Genomic DNA, 7,901 nt, shown 5'->3' with positions numbered 1-7,901 from the left:
CTTTCTTTCTTTTTTGAGATGGAATCTCACTGTCACCCAGGCTGGACTGCAATGGCACAGTCTTGGCTCACTGCAACCTTTGCCTCCCGGATTCAAGCGATTCTCCTGCCTCAGCCTCCTGAATAGCTGGGATTGCAGACAATCGCCACCACGCCCGGCTAATTTTTGTATTTTTAGTAGAGACGGGGTTTCACCATGTTAGCCAGGCGGGTTTCACCATGTTAGCCAGGCTGGTCTCGAACTCCTGACCTCGTAATCTGCCTGTCTTGGCCTCCCAAAGTGCTGGGATTACAGGCGCAAGCCACTGCGCCCAGCCTGCATAATTTCATTTATATAAAACTAGAAATTGCACACTAATCTGCAGTGACAGAAAGCAGATCAGTGATACTGACTGATCTTATGAAAAGTAAGGGCAGGAAATAGGAGCAGGAGAGACGTATTACCATGAAGCAGGGGAAACTTTTGGGGTGACAGATATGTTCCCATGTACTCTGGGATAAAACAGAAGAGAAACATTAGTAAATAGTGACATCTCATCCCTTGAATATGGAGGAAACAAGACAAGAAAGCAGGCAGATGTAGGTCCATGTATAGATCCTGCTATTTGAGGTCATGTCCAGCCTCTGAAGCTCTTAATTGCTCCCCTCCTATCCCAGCCTCTTTCTGACCCATTCTCTGCCTGCAAAAACTTGTGTCCAGTAGCCTAAAAACTGTGGGAGTGTCACACCATTGATTGGCATATGGCAATGAACATCCCTAACTTTGGTAACTTAGTTCTAAAGAAAGTCAAAGCAACATCTTTACTGATTTGTACTTATATTTCTAATTTGTACTTGCTTGTACTTGCAGTGAGCGGGTGAGAACAGCCTGAAAAAAATGAAATCCGAGTTCTGAGAGTCTTCCAAAATTGCTCCACAACACTGGGCTATGGTGGAGGCTGTTCAGTTTTTTAATCTGATAATGTTCTGCTTAATCTTCTAAAGTATTTGTATTGAGAGTGTTGATCCAGGAGATTAGATCTTCCACTTCCTCTTCCCAGGGCTCATCTGTGTCATTTTCATATAATGAAGTGTCACTCTTCCACCCCTCCTCTTCTGTTTCGTAAATGTTTGTGACGCTATTTATTGCAGTTGGTGACTCAAGAAAAATTTCATCTGTGGTAGGAGCTATAAAAAACAGAAATTTAATAGACATACAGGAAAAACAATGAAAAGAGTGTTCCTGCATTTGTAGGATAATGCCAAAGACCATCTGAATGAATGCGAGCAACCTTTTTTACACTTTCTAAACTTCATATTTTATAAGTAACTTTATTTGTCATAAATCATTCTTTCCATCTTGCTCAATCTTTTGATGCTTTGTTAGTTCATTCATTTAACATATATATTTACTGGGTCCCTGCTAACGGCCGGGTGATGTGCAAGGGAAAAGCTGCTTTGGGAGCACAGGGAGGGAATCACTATGTCTAAGTGAAAACAGACTCGGGCTTTGAAACAGGAGGAGCAGTTTGTTAGACAGAGAAGGGAGGTCAGAACATGTTAGAAGAAACAGCATGCATCATATAAGCACAAAGGTATGAGAGGACTTGACAGGGTTAGGCGTGATCAGAGTGGATTCTCCCGCACTTCCACTGTGCCAGGTGCGGTGCTCAGCAGTCGACAGCTATAATATTATTTAACTCAGACACAACCCTTGTGATGGGCAGGTATTATTATTCTTATTTTACAGATGAGGAAACTAAGGCTGAGTGACCTATAGTAACTTAACCAAAGATATCCAGCTAATAACAAGACTCGTCCCAGATCTGTCTATCCAAAACCACAATGTTATAGTATACAGAAAGTTTCGTGGAGCTGGAAGGGAGGCTGAAGCCAGATCAGGAAAGCCTCACATGTCATGCAAAGGACTTTCATCTTTATCTTACAGGCCTTGTAAACAGGGAAATAAACTGATTATACTTTTCAAAAGAAGAATATAGATATAATGTCTATATTTCTAGATCTATATTTCCACACAGCATGGGGACCTTGCTTTCTGGGGATGAACTCTAGCTGGTGCTATTTATGTTCTGTTAACTCTAAAACCTCACTGCATTCTCTCCCCTTTTTCCTAGTTGTCACCAGATTCACTGCCGATTATGGGTTCCAGGACAAATTTTGTTTGCCTTATATGTTTATTTCCCTCACTTACATATGAAATAAACCCTATAATACCTGTTGTCTTCTAATGTTATCGACACTGGCTACAAGTGACCTGTTTTCCTTCTCTCTTTGGTTTATAGAAAGATACACAGAGAAGCCAGGCATGGTGGCTTCCACCTGTAATCCCAGCATTTTGGGAAGCCAAGGCAGGTGGATCACTTGAGGTCAAGGGTTCGAGACCAGCCTGGCCAACATGGTGAAACCCTGTCTCTACTAAAATACGAAAATTAGCGGGGTGTGGTGGCAGGAGCCTGTAATCTCAGCTGTTCTGGAGGCTGAGGCAGGAGAATCGTTTGAACTCAGAAGGCAGAGGTTGCAGTGAGCTGAGATTGACCCACTGCACTCCAGCCTGGGTGACAGAGTGAGACTCCATCTCAAAACAAAACAAAGAGAGAAAGATACACAGAGAGATTTGAGTTTACACAGTCACCATTATCCTATGGGTGTCCTGAGGCCCCCAGTGATTTTTAATTTTCATACTTTCGATACTAATATTTAGTTGTAACTAAGTTAAAACTAAATTCTGTCTGTGCCTTGAGAAAAGCATCTACTTTATTTTCCATAAACATATTAATGATGGACTAACTCCAGTTCTTTCTAACCATGTTTGGGGCTTTCTGATTCCACATGCTTTTGATTACAAGAAATATAGAGCCAAGTCAACCCAGTTTAAACAATAGGAGAATGTTTTATCTCACATAAGATAAAAGCCAGAGTGGAGGGCAGGATTGAATATTGCGGTGACTCCACAGTGTCATGAAGGACACAATTCTTTTCACTGCTTGCTTTGCTAACTGAGGTGTTGTCTTCATCTTCACAGTGCACAGCAAGAGAGCTACAGCCATTCTAGTAACCACACCGGGCACAGCAACATCCAGAGGAAAAAGCAGTCTTCTCACCAAGAGCTCATTTTTAAGAGTGGATGGGAAAACCATCCCCTGAAGCACCCAGCATATTTCCCCTCAAGCAGGATCCTGTCACATGCCCTTTCTTTTATTTTAATTTAATTTTATTATTTTTGAGGCAGGGTTTCACTCCTGTTGCCCAGGCTGAAGTGCAGTGGCGTGCTCTTAGCTCACTGCAACCTCCGCCTCCTGGGATCAAGTGATTCTCCCACCTCAGCCTCCCAAGTAACTGGGACTACAGGCGTTCACCACCACGCCCAGCTATTTTTTTTTTAATTAATTAATTTATTATTATTATTTTTTTTTAGTAGGGATGGGGTTTTACCATGTTGGCCAGGCTGGTCTCAAACTCCTGACCTCAGGTGATCTGCCCACTTTGGCCTCCCAAAGTGTTGGGATTACAGGTGTGAGCCACTGCACCCCACCCCATTTCTAAACTAGTTACTGGGAAGGGAAATGAGATCACCATGATTGGCTGACACGAGTTGCTGGCGTGGAATGAAAGTTGGGAATCAACCACCTTGACTACTTGCCCTCTTAGTTCCTGCCCTGTTAAAATCTCCCAGGAAGCATAAAAAGAAACCTGGCTAGATCAGCAGAGTATAATGCGAAATAAATATAGAAATGTTTCTTTAGAACATAAAAAAAAAAGATTATTTTGAATTTCTCCTCCAGGAAATCTTAAGCTTTATAAATCCCTCTGAGACACCTTGGATTTGGTGGTTGGAATCAGTAATAAAGGAGGGGATTTTGTTACTATGTTAACAAAATAAGTTATGGAAGCACAAATTCTAACTGCCTTATATTTTCCATGCCTTTCTTGGGTTGGATCATGGAAACTCTGCCTCTGATAATTTATTTTTTAATCTGAAAATAGGTTAGCTAGTAAAGATAGTAAAACCTGTGCTGACTGATGGGCTCTGATGATTAACAAATGGTTTCTATCTATTCAGTCCTGTTTTCAGTCTGGATTCAGTTAGGAAAACAGAGCCACTACAAGTAACACAAGAGTGAGAGTCTAACACAGGAATTTGGGATTATCCAGGTGTGGGAGGACCCAGGGGAGTGAAGATCTGGAAGCTACAGCTGGAGAACTGAAAAAACAGTCATGATCCTGATGCACTGACATGAGTGGGAAACCAGAAGCTCATGGAGTACAAGAAGCTGCACACATTTAGCCACCCAAATTGCGACAAAAACGAGGAGTTCATGGGGATATCTGTGCAGCCACCATGTCTGTGAAGTGAGGCTGTAGAGAGATGTGTGAAAATGCCGTATCTGAGGAACCCACCATGCCTGATATGAACAACTTCCCAAGCCTAATGGCCTCGACTTCCCTCCCATCTGCCAAATCTCTGGTGAGTTTCTCCCATTGGCAAACTATGACATGCCATCCTTCTTTGCAAAAGAGGGGCACACGGTTCTTTCCTTTTCTGAGTCACACTTCCCTTCGATATGGTATATAAGTTCACTCTTGCTACATAATAACTCTCTTGCTACATAATAAACAACCACAAAATCTTAGTGACATACAGCAATAAGTATTTGCTTCGGTCACATGTCAGCAGGTCAATAGGTGGTTGGCTTCTTTGGCTGGGGAATGGCTGGGAAACATGGCTGGGCCAGCTCAGATCTATGCCTTGAATCTTTCTCTGTGATCAGAGGGCCAGTCCAGGCACGCTCTTGTGATGATGGCAGAAGAGAAAAAGAGCAAGCCAAATCATGCAAACCCTTTCCAAACCCTGGGGGCACACTGCACCCACTAATATTCCATTGATGAAAACATGTCACAGGGAAAAGCTCAAAGTCAAGGTGCAAGGAAATATATCTTGTTCATGTAGGTGGAGCAGGAATGAATATTTCTGAAAAATAATCAAATTTACCACAACCTCTCAGGTATAGCCTCTTCCGGAGTAGACAGAAAGAAGAGTCTATTCCATGTTCAAAGACAACAAGGCTCAGCACTGAAGAGCTAACCAGTTTCTGGACATTAAACTTAAAATGTTGCCTCTTCCAGCTTGCCTTTCTTTTTCCCACTCATCATGGGTTTTCACCCTTTTTTCCCATAATCACAAGGCAGAAAAAAAAATGACAATTTTACTTCATCCTACTATTTACTTACTCATTTTTTAATGAGCATTGATAGCTACTGTATGCCAACCACTGTGCTGTGGAAGATTGAGGTGAGCAGTCCCTTCCCTTAAGAAGCTCACTCTTTTTCAAAGGAGACAGGCAGTAAAAAGAATGATAACATAGCATGCGTGCTGGACAGACTCCAAGGTGGCCCCCAGAATCCCTGCATCCTGGTATTTACACCTTAGTGTAAACTCCTCTTTTCTGAGTGAGGATAGGACCCATGACTTCTAACCAATAAAATATGATGCAAGTGATAAGGTCTCATTCGCATGATGATGTTACATCACATACAACTCCATCTTGCTATCAGACTTGCTCTAAAGACTCTTGCTGGATAAAGTAGGAGGCCATGCTGGGAGAGCCCACATGGCAAGGAACCGTGTGCAGCCCTCGGCAGGTGAGGGAGGCTTCCAGCATATACCCAGCCAGAAGCCAGGGTCCTCATTCCTATAGACAGAAGAAAATGAATTCTGTCGACAACCTCACTGGGCTGGGAAGCAGATTCCTCCCCCATTCAAACCACTGGGATGAGAATGCAGCCCAGCCGATGCCTTGATTGCAGCTTTCTGAGACCCTAAGCAGAGGATCCAGCTAAGCTGTGCCTGTACTCCAGGCCCACAGAAATAGTAAAATAATAAATGTGTGTTGTTTTAAACCATTCAATGTGTGCTAATTTGTGACACAGCAATAGAAAACAAATAGAGCATGATACAGCTATGGTAGAAATGCTATGATAACCCACAGAGAAAGTTTCCTAGAGAAGGTAATACTTGAACTGAATCTCAAAGGATGCTAGGCATTAGAAAGTAAAGAAGGGGAGAGAAGAGCATTTAGAGTAGGGGTATGAGAAAACACAGTGTGTGCTCAAGCTTTTTAATGAAATGAGATAGGGAACAAACGATCATGACCCACTAGCTTACTATAACATTTAGGGTGTGAAGGGGAGTGGTAGGGAATGTCACTGCAAAGACACAGACAAGTATTAGAGCATTAAGGATTTTCTCTGTCAAAGAGTCTAAATTTTATCCTGAAGGAAAATGGGACACAATTAAAGTATTTTAGACATGGTAAAAACATAAGCAGAGCTGAGCTATAGGGACATAGCTTTGTCACCAGTCTGACAAAGCATAGACAGAAATTACTGTAATCACAACAACTTAACCAAGTGATCTCTTCCACTGGTGAAGATGGTGGGGATGTTGAAAGACACAGATTGCAGAAAGGAGTAGGGAAATCATGGAGAAAGCAAAGAGTAAGGCTGGAGAAGGCAACATTTCCTACCTCGCAGGTACCCTGAAATCTGGAAGAAGGCAGAGTTGAATGGAGAAGGCTAAGGCTGCTAATACAGGGGAGGACATCTGCGTGGCACACCAAACAAGTAGGAGGGAGAGAGGTCGATATTGAGCAGGGAAAAGAAACTTGGAGATATGGGGGCAGGGCCCTTGGAGAATCACTGAATGAAGGTGATTGCCTGTGCCTGGCATGTATATGCTGTTATGTTTAGTGGCCAGGTGACAGGAAAAAATAGTAACTATTGCTTTTTGTACTTTTCAGTTCACAAAGAAATTGTATATACATGGAGTCATTTAGTCATAAGAATCCTGTGAGTTAGGGCAGAATTTTAGCAACAAGGAGTTGTTGAACATCTTCCACATACCTAGAAGTAGCTGAAGATAAAAAAAACTAAATTTAGAGGTTGAGTGACCTTTCCATAATAGCACAGAACTGAGATTTGAACCTAAGTTCTCTAACCCCAAATGTCATGCTTTCCCCTCTATACCAGCTGACTTTCATGGTAAGTTACCAGCTCACCCCGCTGAAGAGTCACTCTCAACCTATCCCAACAAGTAAATGGTAATTTTTAAAAGAGCACAAAAAACAACTCAGCATTGTTTCTTTCTTTTCAGCCATATTGCATATACCTTTGAATATACAATGAGTTTTAGGGATCAGTTTATTAGTGCTCTGTGTGTTTTGGCTGCTTTTTCATATTTTGAAACCTAACCTTAAAATTTCAAATTGTATATTAACCTATTAAAGGGTAGTAAGCTTGGAAATATAAGTAACTCAATTTTGTCAAAGTTTCAATTCCTATGTGAGTAATTTACCAAATTAATTTGGAAAGTCAGAAAAAGTTAAAGCAACCTTAAAAGGAGAACACAAGGATTAGCCCTCATATATTCCAACTTATTTAAAGGGAAAAAAGTTTAAAGTTATGCATATTATGCATAATATGTTAGTTACAAAAGCAAAACAAATAGAGTGAATCGATTTACTTTGAGTTGGGCAGAGCTTAATTCCTTCCATTGAGTGTCTGACTTCATCAGGCATTCTATTTTTTCTAGCAAGCCAACACTTGATAACAGAATACCTAGAAAGAGAAAAAGAAAAATTAAATTCCCAAATGAATTTCGGTAAGAGTATATTTACTTCCGAGAAAAATACGTGAAACAAATGAAATGAAACATAAAAGTAGAACAATAGGCTTTGAATATGGAACCATTCTGAGTGTTGACTAATTTAATGGTAAAGTAAAATTATTTCAGTATGTGCTTTCCAACAGAATAGAAGTTGGAAAAGCAAATGAATATGACATAAGTTTACTATTGTAAAAGTAGTAAAAACATCATGTGGTATAGCAAGGTATATTAGTTTCCTT

The 7,901-nt window shown here is 41.1% G+C and overlaps 1 long non-coding RNA gene across 1 annotated transcript; it reads right to left on the bottom strand.

Annotated features, from left to right (window-relative positions):
* Positions 1 to 891: 891 nt before the first annotated feature.
* On the bottom strand, positions 892 to 7,612 carry LOC105543509. Its single transcript, XR_001006629.1, has 2 exons — positions 7,519 to 7,612; positions 892 to 1,154 (listed from the first exon to the last, which is right to left on the bottom strand). It is a non-coding gene; the product is annotated as an uncharacterized LOC105543509 (long non-coding RNA).
* Positions 7,613 to 7,901: the final 289 nt, after the last annotated feature.

The sequence above is a fragment of the Mandrillus leucophaeus genome, unplaced genomic scaffold, assembly GCF_000951045.1.
Source record: "Mandrillus leucophaeus isolate KB7577 unplaced genomic scaffold, Mleu.le_1.0 Scaffold284, whole genome shotgun sequence".
Classification (NCBI taxonomy): Eukaryota; Metazoa; Chordata; class Mammalia; order Primates; family Cercopithecidae; genus Mandrillus; species Mandrillus leucophaeus.
The sequence above is the reverse complement of the archived record's forward strand: the minus strand, read 5'-3'. Positions and strand labels throughout refer to the sequence as shown.